This window comes from Natator depressus, chromosome 4 (genome assembly GCF_965152275.1).
Source record: "Natator depressus isolate rNatDep1 chromosome 4, rNatDep2.hap1, whole genome shotgun sequence".
Classification (NCBI taxonomy): domain Eukaryota; kingdom Metazoa; phylum Chordata; order Testudines; family Cheloniidae; genus Natator; species Natator depressus.
Genome location: NC_134237.1, coordinates 133137225 through 133155112, shown reverse-complemented (window position 1 = coordinate 133155112; position 17888 = coordinate 133137225). Strand labels below are relative to the sequence as shown.

Here is a 17888-nt window from a genome sequence, read left to right as displayed (position 1 = left end):
ACTTAGGCATTTCAGAAATCTTGGTATAACAAGCATGCTGGAGAAAGATCTTTTGAGATGGGGGACGTGGTGTTGTTGATTCCAGTAAGAAAGAACAAGATGCAAGATTGTTTGGAAGGACCTTTTGAGATGACAGACAGCACAAATGAGGTCACTTCTAATGTAGTAAAATCCCAAGGCTGAATAGCTATGCAAACAGTACGTGTCAATAGATTAAAAGTTTACCATAAAAGAGAGTTGGTAGTGAGTACAGTTTGTTTTGCTGACTCAAGAGCAGGAGATGCTGGCCCTCCTGAAATACCAGAGGCAGGTTTTTTCCAGCCTACCAGATTTAACTATGAAAACAGTACATTCCATAGAAACTACAGGGCCATGCCCTGCCCCTAGCAGAGCACACCATGCTAAAGGAGAAACGCAAAAAGATTTAGGAGGCAGAAGGCATGCTATGGGGAGGGGGTGACTGCTAAATCGAAAAGCCCCTGGGCATCTCCTATTGTGATGGTACTTAAAAGGGAGAAGACCCATGAGATTGTGTGGATTTTTGAAGGGTAAATGCCATCACCCAACATGATCCTTACACTCTGCACCAAGGACAGTGGACCTGGATCTACTGAGGGGTACATAAATACTCTAGATGCGGCTTGTGGATATTAGCAAATTCCCTTGGATGCGGATGCCCAAGAAAAGTCATTTTTCATAGTGGAATCTGTCCTGTATAAATATAAGGTTTTGCCTTTTGGATTAATTAATGCAGGGGCAACCTTTTCAGAGGCTTGTCACAGAAGTGCTGCAGGGTTTGCACACCTTCATTAGGGCCTACGCAGATGACTTTGGTATCTTTAGTGACTCCTGGCAAGACCACTTGAACCATGTGGGAATTGTATTGCAGAGGTCTACAGAAGCCAACCTCACCATCAAGGTACCTAAATGCAAGATGGGGGCCTCAGAGGTAACTTATTTAGGACACGGGACGAAGTGGGTTTATTCACCCTGAACCTTTAAAAGTAGAAGCCGTTTGGAATCGGCCTGCCCCACAAACCCAGAAGCAGGTCCAATCCTTATCAGTCTGGCCAACTATTACCAGAGGTTTGTAAGCAACACTGTGGCCTCCATAACAGACCTTACAAAAACAGGGGAAGCCAGACCAGATGATATGGACTATGGCCTGTGAAAAGGGCTTCTAAAATATAAAAGAGGTTTTGTCTAAAGAGCCAGTATTAGTTAACCCTAATTTCAGCAAACCCTTTGTGCTGTGCACTGATGTTGGGTTAGGTGCAGTGCTAATCATAGGCTGGGATGGAGGACACGAGGCACCCCCCTGCCTTCTTGAGTGAAGAACTGAAGAGATCTATTCTGTCACTGAGAGGGAATGTTATACCATAGTTTGGGCTGTTAAGCAACTTTAAGCCTTAACTGTATAATAAAAAATTAAAGGTTCTAACAGACCACTGCCCACTTGCATGGTTGCACTTAGCCAAAGAGACCAATTCCAGACTACACTGGTGCCTAGCTCTACATGGAAGTCATCCATATCAAAGAAAAAGAAAAGGTAATGGCAAATTGTGTCAGATTCTACCCTTATGTTCACCACTTTTATAAAATGATGATAAATTTTGTGCAAAGTATGCCTTGTGAGGTATCATTTGAAATCTCATCATTTGCTGATTATTATTATCCTGGTAAAATGTGTGGCAATACTGTACAGTCATAAGATTATACTGTATGATGTTACTAAGGGATATTCCAAACCAGAGTAAGCATCCCAAACCAGTTCCTCAGAGACAAAAGGCAAACAGATGCCTCAGCCAGGTGTCAACAAAATCAGCTGGACAATCAGCTGGGTAAGCAGCCATTCTTCCACAGGAAGAGGGGTGTGAGAGAAATTTACATTTTAGCGAACAGTCTTGCTGTCACCTGAACCCCAGCTGGAGATGACTCTCAAAAGAGGAGAAATGCTATAAGAAGGGAGAACAGAGAAGACAAACCACCTCTCTTCCCTCATCTCTATCTAAACCAGGTCAGTTGCACCAGTGAGAGATCTAAGGTGCAACTGACCTGAGGTAAGTGACTGTTTCTTTGGAACCTGAATACTGTTGTGATCCTTGGTTTAAGGGACTATCACAAAGGTAAGCTTACCTGGGTGGCAACACAGATTGGAGTAGGCAAGGGAAACTGTCTGTGATTCCATGTTAAGGCTGTTATAGTGCATGAGGAGTTTACACCCAATAAATTGGTTGATTGTGAATTCTATATTTATATAAATCTATATTTAGATTTCACCAATGTGGGCTTGGGCCCCATTTCCTAACAGTCTGCCCTGAGGTTGGTACTCATGCTCAAATCACTGCAGGGCACCTTGACAGCATTCTACCTAAACTCTGAATACAACAGCTCCGTGTTTCCACTGAAGTGATCAGCAATGACATGGCATGATAGTAGCAAAACAGTTAATCTGTAGACAGGCAGAAAAATACAGCTGAGAGAGGTGGGAATACATTGCTATACCTGGAAAGTTTGAAAGCTTTACTCTGAAACAATAAGGACAGGGCTACATTTTATCTCAAATGAAAGCTCACAGAATTCACTTTATCAGGGCAACATCCTGCATAACACAGGCCAGAGAATTTCATCTAGTGATTCCTGCATATGGCTTAAAGGTTATGGCTGAACTAGAGAATCTTTCGGAACATTCTATACTGCAGAAACTAATAATGCCAGCAGAACAGTGCTAGCCCAGCACACCATTTAATGCCAGCTGCAGGGGAAGCAACAACTGGTTAAGACACAGTAACTCTATAAAAGACCTTAAAACAGGAACTGGGGAATTTCGGCCAACCAGATTTAATAAACCAGGGCATGGATGACAATGAGTCTACTCCACCAAACTGTCACAGGACTATTAGTGATCACAAGAGGTCAGTGCCTGGGGGTTTAAATCTCCTGTGAAAAACTGATGAGCAAGGAGCTCTGGCATATCACCACTGTAGCTCACACAACTCCTCATACTTGCACCTCTCTCACATCAAGAATATTTTGCAATACCAACTAGCAGCACTGAAGTATGAGCGATCATTGCTCACAACATTGTCTTTCCTTCTAAACTACACACACAGCCTGTAACCATACTAGAATAAGTCAGTGAAGGGAGTTTGGAGAGGATTTTAGTGTTTGGCTGGGGACAGAGGGGATTAAAGAGGTTGTTCCATTAGGATGCTGTTGTTGGTCTTTGACTGATAATCTGGATCAGTGTAATATGCACCACTTTGTTATAGGATTGTTGTGTTTTGTTTTAGAGAATTCAGGGTCATATATTTTATTAGTCTAAGAACAATACAGCAAGGTAGATGCCAGGGAAGTGGTGTCCCTGGGAACGAGAAACACCTCTCATAGTTCCTGCTGATTTGACAAAGTCTAGCCTAGTCTTTGTAAGCACCCACAGCCCACCCAAAGCTTTACAGCAAGATCCCCTACCCTACCCACAAAATCCCTCAGAGCCGGCCTCCCCACCAGAGTCAAGCCCTCAGGGTAGTGAGGAAGCAGAGGTAGGGGTGTTACCAGACACTCACTCTCTCCCTGTGGACCATTACCAATACCTTTCTGTGCACTCTCCCCTGACTTCCAGCAAAACAGCCACATTTGTGCCCACTACACCACCCAGGACATACTCCATTTTTACACTGGAGTAACTACTGGTTTCATGGGAGTCATCCTAAATTAACACTCATGTTAGTCAGATCAGAATTTGTCCCAGGCCCACCGTGACCAGATTTTCAGAGTTTTCCCACGTCCAGGATCAGACCAAGACAACTTGCTCTCCCTTCTCCTAAACACTCATGGGCAGTCCTGAAACTCCGTAAATTGCATTTAGTTCAAGAGAAAAGGAGGGTTCCACACCTGCCAAAAGCAGCATAGAATGTAGTCATTAAATATCAGCATGGTGGATAATATAAAGGCCACACCTGGAAGCACATCCACCCTGTATTTAAACAGAGGCTTTTATAGGTAGAAGCCAAACGGGTTTCCCTCTTCCATTTGAAGTGGCCCACAAAAAATTTTTGGCATCCTTGAGAAAGGGGCAGGAAGGGGGAGGGAGAAGAGGCCTGCGCGGAAATACTGATACCCAGCCCTTATGTCCCTTCTCCCCCGACAGCCTTGGAAATTTGATCCTATATTGCATAATTCACAGGTATCCCATGCAGTATGGAGAGGATGACAACAGCTTGCTTCCGATGCTGGCTGGAAATAATTAAATCCTCCTGTGGAGAGTACACACAAGTGACCCTGGAAAATGTGCTTAGAAGACAGAAGGAAATGAACAAACATGGCTGCTCATCACACTGGCTGAAAAGACCACTAAAAAAGGCACCTAGATTGCTATGAGCATGCTGCAGCAACTGCAGTTAAAATTAAAAAGGAAAAGAGGAGCTGCAGTTCGATTGCATGTTTAATTCCTAATCCCCTTTCTCCCATGCTCAGAGCTGGGACCTAGGCAGCTCTTGTTGATCTGCAGTAAAAGATTTTAAAAATGTAATACATTTTGGCTAATACACACAGAGCAAAAGAAAAACTTCTCTGCAGGAAGGACAACATTGCTTTTACGTATCTGTCAGATTGTTCTGTAGCACTAAGCATTGCAGGTTCTAGCTAACACGCATGCCACCCTCTCTACCATTATTCTTTCTCTTCTAGAAATCACCAAACAAACAGAAGAGAAAACCCAAAAACATTTCCAGAGCTTCCTGAATGCTCTCAGCAAACTATTAATCAACAGCAGATAGAAATGAACCCTCTCTCTCCTGCTAACACACACAACGATTTCAAAACTGGAAGAGCACTCAGCCTCTAGGACAGAACTGAATTAAGCTCTAGAGGCCCATAACAGGGTTAGCATCTTCCAGTCTGGAACAAAAAACCCAGCAAAGTGGCTGAGCAAAGCATAGGGCCCTCCTTCACTCCCCTCACCTTACAAAAGAACCACTGGGATCTAGTTAAAATGGAAGCAAGATTAAAATGGGCCAGGATTCTTTTCACACCGATATCTGCTATTTCCAGATTTTAATGTCACTCCGTATTTAGCAGGAGAAAAAAGCCTCCCTTCCTTCCTGTCACATTTTCCATTCTTGATGACATCCCAGATGATCAGAAATAAGCAGATCTTCATCTGAGCTGGGGCTTTCCACCAAGGCGTGGGAGAGCAAAAGCCAGCGTTACTTACAGAAGTTTGGAGCAGTTAATACTACATTACATATGCATGCGCACCCCCATCCCACTTCCCAAGGCAGGTAGGGAGAGATCTACCCTATGGAAAACGTACTATTTAGCAGACATCAGCTATGTTTGACAGAATTCTACAGGTCTCTTCCCACCTCCAGGTTTTAAATTTTGTATCTTTGGGGTGGGGTGGGGTGGGGCGGGGGGAGGGGGGGGGGAAGGTGGTGAGGAAAGGGGATTTTAAAAATAAAAGGCCAGATCCTTATCTGGTGCAGTCAGCATGGTTCTCCATTGACTTCCACAGGAGATGTAGGTCCCCAGCACCTCTCAGGGTTGGGTTCTGAGGCCCACATTCTCAGCTGGCATAAGTCAGTGGGAACCATACTGAATTATACCAGATGAGAATCTGGCCCCCTAATTCAAGCCATTTGTTATTTGTTTTCCCTTATGTTAAGTAACAACTTCACACAACACTGGGGGGCTTAAGCCATGCAACAGTGCAGCAGTGTTACAGAATGCAGCACTGATACTCAAGTCTATTATACAGCAATTTAATTCCCGCCCCGCATAGTCTATTTTGTCGTTATATTTGTGTACAGCACCCAACATGATAGGGCCTGTTCCCTGCTGGGGGGCTTCCATGTACTACCGCAGGGGGTTGCTGTTCAGGGAGTCTAGAATTATTTTCCCCCACTCTGCTTGTATCCAAGATTTCCACTAACAGAAGCATCACTTTCCTCAGTGCGTTCAGCCAAAATGGCCACAGTCTCTCGTTCCCGCTTCCTTTCCACTTGGTGACCTGGATGTCAGAATAACTTTCCTGTTCATCTGTCATTTAGACTGCAAATAGGGTGATTTTGGGGGACAAGAGGATTAAACAAAATAAGACAGGCCTGGTTCACACACTAACAGCCATTTTTAACTTGCACAGAACGTTCAACCTATGAGCATTAGCCAACCATAATACCACCCTCTGCAAGATAGGCAGGTGTCATCTCCATTTTACAGATGGGGGATCTGAGACAGAAATATAAAGTGACTTGCCCAAGGCCACAGGGCAAGTTATTGGCAAAATCAGGAAGAAAACTCAGGAGCTCCACCTCTCAGGCCCCTGCTCTAACCAGTAGACAGCACTCTCTCCCTTTAATAAGTAGAATGTATATATGTATCTAGGATGAGAAAGGATAGTCTTGTAATCAAGACACTGAACTAGGACCAAGGCACTGGGTTGTGACTCAGGAGATCTGGATTCAATTCTCAGCTCCCTGAGTGACCTAGGCAAATCACATAAAAGACCCCCAACCATGCAATAATCTCGCCATGAGCAGACACCAAGAGTGCAGACCCCCACTGAAATTAGCAGGGCTCCAAGTGGGTTATACAGAACTCACTGCACCATCTGAGCCTTAATCACTCTGTGCCTCTGTTCCCCTCTCTGTAAAATGGGAATAATAATGTTTCTCCCACACTTTGTCCATCTTGTCTGTTCAGATTGCAAATTCTTTGGGGAGGAACCATCTGTGTGTGTCTGTAGAGTACCCAGCACAATGGAGCACTGATCTTTTCTTAGACTTCCAGATGCTATAGTAGTATAAAAAATTACATGCACCCACACACACACCCCTCCTCCACCTCAATATCTGAAGTTTTGTCTATACTTGAAAATTTATCAAAATAATTATTGGTCTTTGTCACGTTTCTCCCCTGCCCCTCTTTTTGGGGTGGAGGTGGTGGTGAGTGGAGAGAATGGGAATAGTCTCAACAACATATCTTAATCAATCCTCATAAAGAGCTTGCGTATGAACAGTATTACATATTAGTACTACCAGTAAGATAATATATATTTTAACAGCATTTGAATTTGTGGCCCTGTTCGTGCCCTATGTGGAACATGGGCAGAATGCTGCATCTACACAGCAGGCTACACTGTTCAGGATACGGACCTAAATATGAAATTAAATCTCAATCCTGCTCCCACTGCAGTCTACAGAAAAGTTCCTTCTTGAGTTCAAAGGAAGCAGGATGGTGACCAGAGCATGTGTCATATTATACACCCATCTATAATCCCTCCCTGGATATCTGAGCATCTTGCATATGGGACTCTTTGCATTGCACTTCTTCTCCTGCAGTGAGGAATACATATGATGGAAGAGATGGGATTGTATTTCTAAAAATCAGAGTGAACTGAGAAAGTAAAAATAAAAGTTTTTCGAAAGGTCAGGAGGGAGGGGGCAGCTGATTGAGATCATTTACTCTATAAACTGCTCTGAACCTGATAAACGACCTAGAAAACAGAAGAATAAGTTTGGTCTTAGCATAAATCACTTGAATAGTCATCGTCTAAAATGACAGCTATGCTTGTTTACACTAGGACTGAATTTAATACCAATTGCCTACAACATTTTCCACTGATATCCCTCTTTCTCCACTCTACACCAAGCCCCTCTCCATATGGATGCACAGAGCCTTACTGTGCCTCCATGGAACAGTTTCCAGGATTGGGCTCAAGTAAGAGCCCACTCTTGTGAAGTCAGTGGGAGTTTGGGCACTGCACACATAGCCAGAAAGGGCCAGCCCTCAAACTAACAACGGTTTTAACGATTACGTAGCTGTGAAATGCAACTCCTATAACATAGCATAATAGAGAGACAAGCACTTAGGACTTGTCTACACTTGAAACGCAACAGTTGCACAGCTACAGCGCTTCTGTGTGGAGTCAGGCACTACCTATGCCAACAGGAGGAGTTCTCCTGTTGGTGCAGATAATCCTCCCAGAGAGGCGGTAGCTAGATGGATGGAAGAATTCCTCTGTGAACCGACAGCTATCTATACGGGGATTTACGCTGGCTTAACTGTGCCACTCAGAAAGGTGGCTTTTTCACACCCCTGAGCGATGTACTTAAGCAGACTTCATTTTCCGGTGCAGACCAGGCCTTAGACACCATGGTGACGGGCAAGGTACAAGAACCCGAACAAGGCAGCGAGATTTCAGCTGAGCACCACAAACCTCCCCACAGGGACAAGGATTTTTCAAGCCGAGGGTCCCCCCAGCGCCGCCCCACAGCCCAGCACTGAGGCAGGATCTAACCAGAGCGGGGAGGGGAGGGGAGGGGGGGCGCCACTGGGAATATCTGTCCCGCCCCTAGACGGGGCATTTCAGACCCACGCTCACGCCCCCCCACCCCACCCCCGGGGGCGGCCGATCGGCGGGCAGCGCACAGGCCGGAGGGGGCCTTGGCAGTGGAAGTTGCCCAGCGGATGGACAGGGAGGTCCCCAGCCCATCGCCTCCAGCCGGCCCCCCCGGGCCGGGGCGGAGACCAGCCCGCTCAGCCGCAGACACCCGGCCGGGGGGCCGCCCCGTTCCGCCCGCGCGGAGCCCGCAGGCGGATCCGGGTCGGGGCGGGGGGGGTCTCCCCTCCTTCCCCGGGACACGCGACGCCCCCAGACCCGAGCCGCGCTCGCCGCCCCCGGAGGGGGGAAGCCAGGGCGCGCCGCCCGCTCACTCACCCTGCCGCGGGGACGGTGCGTGACGAGCCGCGAGTGACTCCGGCGTGACTCCGCAGCGGCCCGTGGAGCCAGAGCATTTACCCCGCTCGCTCCACCCCCGGGGAGGAAGGGGGGGTCTCCCCGCCTCAGCACCCCGCCGCGGGGCTCGGCGCCCCCGCAGCCTCCCCGCCGTGGGGCCGCTCCATGCGCGGCGCGCGAGTGACAGGCCGGCGGCGGCTGAGGAGAAAAGTTACCGCAGCGCGTCCCCAGCCGGGCCGCTTCCGCTCTGCCGCGGAGCCTCCTTCGCGGGGGCACGCGCCTCTGTAAGCCGCCCTCCCATTGGCCGATCAGACGCCCGCGCTGATTGGCCGCCGACGGGGCTCCCTTCTTCTTGGTCCTGTGGATTTTGAATGTGCTGCCGGGGCGGGGGGCGCGTGACGGGACGGGACGGGACGGGGATGGGGACGGGGACGGGGACGGGGCGGGCGCGCGCAGGTTGCTGCAGCCTGAGCGCGGGGGCGCCGCACCGCCAGGGGTCCGCAGAGTCCGCACTGGGCAAGCGCCCCGCGCGCTACTCGCCCCAGGGCCCCCTACCAGCGCCCACACAGGCCACCGCAATCCCAGTGCTTGGCACCCTCTATCCCTGGCCGTGCACCCCCAGGCTGACCTACAGCCCCACTGCCGGGCACTCACATAGCCCTGCCAGTGCACCCACAGTCCCCTGCAATCCCAGAGCCAGACCCACACCCACCCAGCCCTGCCAGTGCGCCCCCCAGCCTGACCTACAGCCCCCTGCAATCCCAGTGCTTAACAATCCCAGCTTGACCTACAGATCCCTGAAATCCCAGAGCCCTGCCAGTGCACCTCCTCCTGACCCACAGATCCCTGCAATCCCAGGGCTGCGCACCCCCACAGCCCTGCCAGTGCACCTCCAGCCGAACAGCCCCCCTGCTATTCCAGTGCTGGGCACCCACATAGCTCTGCCAGCACCCCACCCTACTGACTTACAGCCCCTATGCTTTTCTAGTGCTGGGCACATACTCAGCTCTTCCTGTGCTCTCTAGTCCTAAATTGCACTTCCTCCTGACCCCTTCTTGTCCGGAGCACCCACACATGGCTTGGCCTATACATCCCAATCCTGACACATGCTCATTCTGATGTTCAAATCCTGGGCTCCCTTCGCATCTGCCAATGCACCACAGAAGTGACCTATCTTAATACCTCCGGTTATTCCACTCATGGATCTTCATTCAGCTCTGCCAAGTCTCTACAATATTCCTGGATGTTCCAGTCCTGAGTTTACACTCTCCTTGATCCTGATTTACAACACCAGACCCAGGTCCCCAAGATAGTTATGTCAGTGCACCTCAAACCTCCTCACATGTCCTTGTAATCCCAGCTCTCATTTCAGTTGAAACTGCTAGTATTCTGAACGGTGTTGCAGACTGTCATGATTGTACACCACACTAATATTTATTTGCCACCTAAGCTATGATTTGAGTCCCAGAGATGCGCCCCAATGCACTAGCTCCACTGCACCACCTAGTGGCACCTTTGTACTATTGTAGATAGGTATGTGGAATGGCAGACCACGCAGGCCTTCAGGATTTCTTTGTAATTAAGTTATTTACAGACTCAGTTTTAAATGTTTGTGTATCTACCATTTTTGAAAGGTAGCAAACCCAGGTCAGTTTGTTGACCTTGGGTGTTCAGTGATGTAGCTGCCACCTGCTCGGCAGATGCACTAAAACAACAGGGAACAATAAAAGTGCCTATTCAAACAATATGCTTTATCAGTTTTTCCTTTGTAACCCAGCATATAATTTAAGAGACACCATCATGATTTTATCATTGTTTCCCTACCAGTTGTTGCATCTTGTCTTTACTGTAAGCTCTTCAGGACAGAGACTGGCTTCTACTTTGTGTTTGGACATGCAATGAGTGGCACATGCAATGAGTCCCAATCCCACCCCCCACCACTAAAAGATCATGAATCAAGTCCTAAGAGTAATGAAAATGGCTTTTAAAAGTGGACATTTTCCTTTAAAAATAATACATTTGAGGTTTTTATTTGTCTTACATTTTTTAAACTTGTATACATACACACACACATTTTTGGATTCAACTATCAGCAGGGGTCAGTATTGTCAACCCCAAGTGTCCAAATATTATCAGATTTGCTAAAAAAAAAAATTCAGAAAGTTTGGATACTTTTTTATTTGATTTTCTGGTTTTGGAGTTTTTAGGCTTCACATGTTCAAGCTCCTCTCTGCAATCATGAGGGCTAGGAAGTTACTTTTAAAAAAATTAAAGCTAAAATTCTTTAACCACATGACTCTAGAAGTTGGAGTTTTGAGAAAAATCACCAGGTATCAAAGCTGGCAACACAAAAGGATGGTGTAGCTCAAGCAGATTGCCAGTGGGATATTAAGTTTTTCCACCTCTAAAACACCAGCTGAAATCCAACCCAGGGGCTTGGGTCTGGGTGGTGCTAAGCACCCACTCCTGTGATTTCAGTGGGCTCCACAGGTGCACAGGAACTTTCAGAATCAGGTAGCTCAGTGGGGTCTACTTTGCTTCCTTTAAAGTGAGCCACAAAACTCCAACTGAGTTCACCAGAAACAAGACCACATCCCAGTGGCCAAATCCTACCCACCTTATTCACTTTGGGACAGCACCCTACCTTGAAGTGACTACTGAAGTCAATGGAGGTGTGCAGATTTACTTATCAGTCACAAGAGTTTGAGAGACTCTGTATAGGGTGTGGTGTGATGTTTGTAATAAGATGCCATTCTTTGGGAAAAGCTGCTGAACCATTTCTGTTATATACACACATCCTACAGCATTAGTCTAAAATGCCTAACAAACAGAGGCACCAGATTTAGTCACTACTTATTACTCTGATTTGCAAATGATTTAGCCTCCCAATTTCTGTGTACAAATTAGATGCAGGTAAAATTCCTGTCATGCCATAAAGCAGGATGCTCCAAGGCTGGTATGTTTCAGGCGATCGGAAATAGGACTGCATGTATTCTGCAAGTCTGCTTTGCGATAGCTGGAAGCAAAAAAAATCAGAAAAGAACAACTCACAGGGAGGATGTGACTCTGTGAGCTTATGGGGGTTGAGGAATTTAGGCCAGTGAGGCTTGTGGACTGCAGATGTGCAAGCAAAGTCAGCCTCAGCATAACAACTTTTGAGCTGAGGTTTCTAAAATCCTCATACCCTAGACCCAAGTCTTGGTTCAAGCAGATATAAAGCTAAGAGCAAATATTTCACAAAGTGACCAAAGGCCATTGATGGGTACATACCAGCAATGTGTGAAGAAAAATTTAAAAAAACAAGACTCTGCACATTGGGAAAATCTCTTGCACACAAACACACTTGCTGTAATTCGTGCCCCCAAAAAATTAAAAGCCAGCCCACCCCCCACTTTCAAACATTTATTGCTTCTGGCTGCACTGAGGTACCCGCTCTGTAGTTAACACTCTCTACCTAAACCGGAAGTGCTGCACCTGATGAAGTGAGCTGTAGCTCACGAAAGCTTATGCTCAAATAAATTTATTAGGCTAAGGTGCCACAAGTACTCCTGTTCTTTTTGCGGCTGCAGACTAACACTGCTGCTACTCTGACACCTAGAGGTGGGCATTCCACACGCAGGAAAGCATTTGTCATAAAACAGCATAGCTGGGCTCTGTTTGTTGTCTATCAGTGACTCCCTATCAGACATGCTCAGTTTACAAACAAGACTGTTTTTCCTCCAGTATGTCAGTCCCGCAGATCAGCTTGGGATCAGAGAGCTAAGCTTGATTCTTTCCTTCTTGTACATCCTCAGCAGAATTTTTAAACTGCTTTTTTACTCCTGTTAGCCCTGCAGAGCCAGCCCAGCTACCGGTGAGGGAACTGGATTCTATTCTTCCTTCTCCACCATCAACAGAATCACTTGCTATGTTTCAGCTGTTACACTTATGCCAACCCATTGAATCATGAACTCAGCTCCTCAGACTCTTCTTCTGTGTCCCTGAGCTCCTGAACAGCCAAATCTTTCTGCTTCTCAAACAGCTCTAATTATCATTCATGAGTCAGACAAAGAGCTTTGTAAAGCACAGGGTGACCAGACAGCAAATATGAAAAATCAGGATGGGGGTGGGGGGTAATAGGAGCCTACATAAGAAAAAGACCCCCAAATCGGGACTGTCCCTATAAAATCGGGACATCTGGTCAGGCAACTCACTCTGACTAGCCTCAAGCTAAGCCCCACTCTCCAACCAGCTGAAAGGAATCCGGTTGCTGTTCATACAGGGCCAAATCCAGAGGTCTTTACTCAGATAAACTCACATTGGCTATGAAGGAAAAAAAAACACCCCCAAAAAAGAGGTCTTCTCTGCTCACCCAGGATAGCACATCTCTCCCCTGTGCTAGCATGCTCAGTCCCACAGGCGATGCTTTCTGAGTGAGGTGCAACCTTGAGCTTCTAAACACAAGACTAGTTAAGAGCAAGAACCTCAGTGATTTAGTCCTAGATGTGGCACACACTCCTCCTCTAAACTTGGGTTAAACACTGTTCTTCTCTCTGCCTCAGTTTCACGGTCTTTTAAATGAGGATGAGCATATATGTATGCAAATCTATAAGGAGAGCTTATGGTGGAAAAGCTTCACTTAAAGAAATGGAGGTTTTGCATTTTGTTCTGAATGCTGTAAGGTTAGCAACCATAGAATATCAGGGTTGGAAGGGACTGCAGGAGGTCATCTAGTCCAACCCCCTGCTCAAAGCAGAACCAATCCCCAATATTTGCCCCAGATCCCTAAATGGCCCCCTCAAGGATTGAACTCACAACCCTGGGTTTAGCAGGCCAATGTTCAAACCACTGAGCTATCCTTCCCCACAAAGCAGTCCTCTAGATTCCCCTATAGCATGGCTTCCTCTCCTCCTTCACTCCAAGTTAAGCATGGTCACCAAAGTCTCCAATGACCTCTTCCTGGTTGAATCTCCAAGTGTGAAATCATAGCCCTAACAAAATTAATGGCAAAACTTCCATTGATCTCAGTGGGGCCAAAATTTCACTCTATTCCCAGCCTCTCTGGCCTTTCTGCCTTCAATGCTGTTGATCACCCCCACTTCCTTGAACTCTCATCCTCCTTTGGCTTTCTCCGTCTTCTCCTGTTCTCTGTTCCTACATCTCATCCTTCTCTAAGTGGACCCTCCTGCTCCCCCTCTACCCGCTGGATCTTTAATGTCCAGTTCATGTCTAAAATAATTATAATACCTAACTCATATAGCACTTTTCATCCATACATACCGCCAATCACTACAAAATACAGTCAGTATCATTATCCACCATTTTACAGATGGCAAAAAAAAGGCACAGAGTGAAAGTGACTTGCCCAAGGTCACACAGCAGGCCAGTGGCAGAGCCAGGAAGAAAATCCATGTCTCCTGAGTCCCTACAAGATTCATAGAGACCAAGCTCCATGAGATCTAAATCAATCTCTTCAGAGGGATGAAGGGCTTAGGCTGGTCATCCCAGGATCTAAATCTGGTACTGTGACAGTTCTTGGGCACCTAGGACTGAGAGTCACCTCATTACCCTATGCCTCCAGCATGAGGGAATCTGTCTTGTGGTAGCTGGGTGTCAGCTCCTTAACACACCAGCTTTTCAGCCACTTGAGAGCTCTCCTCTGGGTTAGGCCAGCCCTAACTTCACCTTGCAAGTTAATAGTTGGTGCACCCCAGTCCCCTTGAATCATTCCCCTCTGATATCCAGCCCACAACACTGGCTACTCACAAAAATTTCAGATCCTCTGCACTCAAATGTGCAGTGTGCCTCAGTTTATTAGTTTTATCTTAAACCACCACTCCTGTAACCCACGTAGCACTTAAAGAAACCTTCTTCTGTTTTCTTGTAAGAAATAAAGATTCAACAAGAAGTGAGAGGTAGTTATGGAATCAACCAGTAACAACAAAAAATAGAATAAGTGTAGACCTACATTCACATTTTATCAATAGTTACCTTTCCTAGATAATAAAGTAAATTTCCTCTCTGCCCCCAAAGTTCAGGCTCTTGCATAACTGGCTGGTTTCACAAGAAGCAGGACCAAATGTTCATGAAAGCACCCCACTCCTTAAGTGGTTTCCTCAGTGACTGGATACAGAGTGCTTTTCCCCCTTGTGTGTTATACGGACAACAGCCTTTTGTTTCTATTCACAGACACGGTGAATCCCCATCCGGGGTAAAGCTTTTTTACCTTCAAGTGGTTTCCGTTCAATGGGAAACCATCAGAGGTAACAACAACAAAAGACGTAGTATTGCACAAGGCAAAACAATGAAGCCTTGCATTGCATCACCAGCCAAACAGGCTGAGGTGACAACTCACCCTTGCCCAAATGGGTCATCACCAAGACACATTACCCTGGTGACTAATTTCTGTGCCAAGTCCATAAATATGGATACATTATTCCGTCAATATTAACCCTACGTAACAGGTCAGTAAGATAGCCAGCTAGCCTACTGGTCAGGCAGTGGCTCCACAGCCCTTTCCAGCCTGATCATTCTAGAGTGGGCTCCAGCCAAGTCATATGTGGCAGGCCTCAATCTCTCCTCAGCAGCTCTTCCACTCCCCATAGGGTTCTGTCATTGCAGAGGTATGGGGGGGCAAAGGAAGGGGACACAGTCTTTACCACTCCACTAGATCCCAACCCAGCACCCTAAAGAGGCATTATCCACTTGCTGGTCCCCTCTCCCCCGGTCACATCCTACCAGGCCGTTTGGGGCATGGTCACACAGGAGAGTCTGTCAGTGGGACAACATCCCATTTTTTTCCACCTCTCGAAGTCGGGGGGCAAGGGAGAATCTGGATCACAGCTTCCAAATAGCCATAGGAATGCTCAGCACCAACCTCCTGGTGCTCTGCCCCGTGCCTACCACGGTCCTTTTACACTACTCCTCTACCTAGAGCATGTCCTAAAGTAGCTGCTGAGGGGCAGAGCCTCCCTAACCCAGTACTGCTCTATACCTTGAGCTGGTTTAGCCATGGGGTTTACAGACCCCACACAACACTTATTAATCGTTACAAGTTACGAACTTTCTGTTGATACTTGACATGTTACTCTTTATGGATAAATACCCTGCAAGACAGGTTTGGTGTGGTGAGTTTGCCAGGTCTGAGGTGAGATGTTTGCAATGAACAGGGGAAGGGACTCTTTGCCAAGGAGTCTCTGTGTCACAGGCACCAAGCAGTCTACCCTGATGCTCAGACTGCTCACCTGACCTATCCTAGCCTCCGAGGCGAAAAAGAGTCCGTTTCATTTCAGGTTCACCGACAAGGGGGAAATTCCCCACCTGCCATAAAGCTGTGGTGCCAAGAGACCATTCCTTTAACGAGTGATCTCCTTTGCAGGGTGCACTGACGTTAACAGATGCTGCTAACCCGGGCCGCAGTTTGGTCAAGCAAACTGCAAAATATGCAGAGCAATCCCAACAAAAGGCTTTTTAAACTCCCGGGAAAGGCAGGAGCAGGGCATGGGAGACAGGATGGAGGCACCAGGAACACGAGTGACCGGAGTCGCACAGTTGTTTGAAAAGCTCCAATAGCCTAAAAAACCATCGTTGCAGGGTAATTTCCTCATTTGTAGTTAGGATCTCCATACAGGCTCTCCAGCGGGCCTTGCCCTATTTAGTGAGCTTACGGAAGATTCCTCCAGCTTCTAGTGATGCTCACAACACAGGTTCTTTGTGACAAGTTATCAGGAGAAGGCAGAGTTGAGGCTCTTTCAGGCTAACTCCTTGCTCTGCATATTGCCTTTTGCTGGGGGGTAGAAGAGGCTGCTTTGCCAGCAATAGTGAGGGGAGGGGCAGTAAAGGCTGTTCGCGGTCACATTAAATGAATGAAGTTGCGCCAGTTTTCCCAGGTGCAGCTCAGTCCTTGTTGTCACACTTTGAGCCTCTCCACGTCCACTAAAGTCAATAGGAGTCTTTCTACTGACTGTAAAGGGAGCCAGATCAGGTCCCAAGCTGAGAGACTCTGCTCATGGTTCTGTTCCCATAAATTCGCGTTTCCGGTAACTCTTATGCAACTGCATTTTCCACTTTTATGCATCTGATGAAGTGAGCTGTAGCTCACGAAAGCTTCTGCTCAAATAAATTGGTGAGTCTCTAAGGTGCCACAAGTCCTCCTGTTCTTTTTGCGAATACAGACCAACACGGCTGCTACTCTGAAATCTTACGCAACAGACATTTGTGCACCTGCATCCCTCAGAGACAGGGAGTTCCTCTCTACAGAACAATCAGGTGTGGAAACAGGGGGCGGGGTAATTGAGGGAGAAGTCAAAAGAGCCAAGCACTGAGATTCCAGAGCAGGCAGGTGATTTTAACCCCTGGCTGTGAAGTGACTCAGGTGATCTGTGGAGCATTCAAGGGAGTACAGGACAGACGATATGGGTCATGCAGGCCTCCTCTTCGCTCACTTGATTACATGTGGCAGGCTTTGAAAAGATAGTCCATTTCATATGTTCTTGGTAGGGGGTTATTATTTTTAAGTGAATTTAGAGTTGATGAAAGGTGCTTGCTTGGCAGCCCAGGAGTGCAAAGCTCCCCTGGACTTCTACTGGCTGTGGATCATCAGGTCCCTAGAGCACAAAGAAATAAAACAATGGGTAGCTTCTCTTACACAGTTTCCTTCTCCTTCACTTGGTGCCTGATCCTTGACCTGGAGGCACCATCTCTATGAGTAGGAGAGTGTCATCCCCCTTTAGAAGTAATCAGATGCTTTATTGTGGTTATTGCAGCAGGCCTGCATTACCTAGTCTGGCTTCAGGCTAGCTGCTGCCTCAGTTTCAGGGGGCAAGTACCTGCCTTTGCTCTCTACCACATGTGCTGCTGCTGGCCTGTCTCCCCAACCCACCAAGGGCTCACTGTAATACCCACAGTCCTTCGGGCTCTTCCTCCAGCATGCCATTTTATTAATTCAAATGAAACCTCATAACCCCAGGTATGCTTCTGGGACCCAGAGGCCTGTCCATCTACTCACCTCTCTCAGCTCCAGAACTTGTTACAGGAGCCAGGCAACCTCTCTCCTGCAGCCTTCCTCCAGTTGAGCCCTCTCTGCCCTTTCTGGGGGACACTTGACCCCTTCCCTCTGACGGACTACCAGGTCTGTTTATCCCCAGGCCCTTAAAGGGACACCCCCCCCCCA

General features: G+C 47.3%; 1 protein-coding gene across 3 annotated transcripts in view; it reads right to left on the bottom strand.

Moving 5' to 3' along the window:
* Positions 1-8947, bottom strand: part of PTPRA (protein tyrosine phosphatase receptor type A) — a 255446-nt gene extending 246499 nt beyond the window's left edge. For 2 of the 3 annotated variants that reach the window (XM_074951917.1, XM_074951916.1), the window contains exon 1: positions 8720-8947. The gene's annotated coding sequence lies outside the window, so the exon portion shown is untranslated. The remainder of the gene's footprint in view (positions 1-8719) is intronic. The other variant, XM_074951918.1, reaches the window with a different exon arrangement.
* Positions 8948-17888: the final 8941 nt, after the last annotated feature.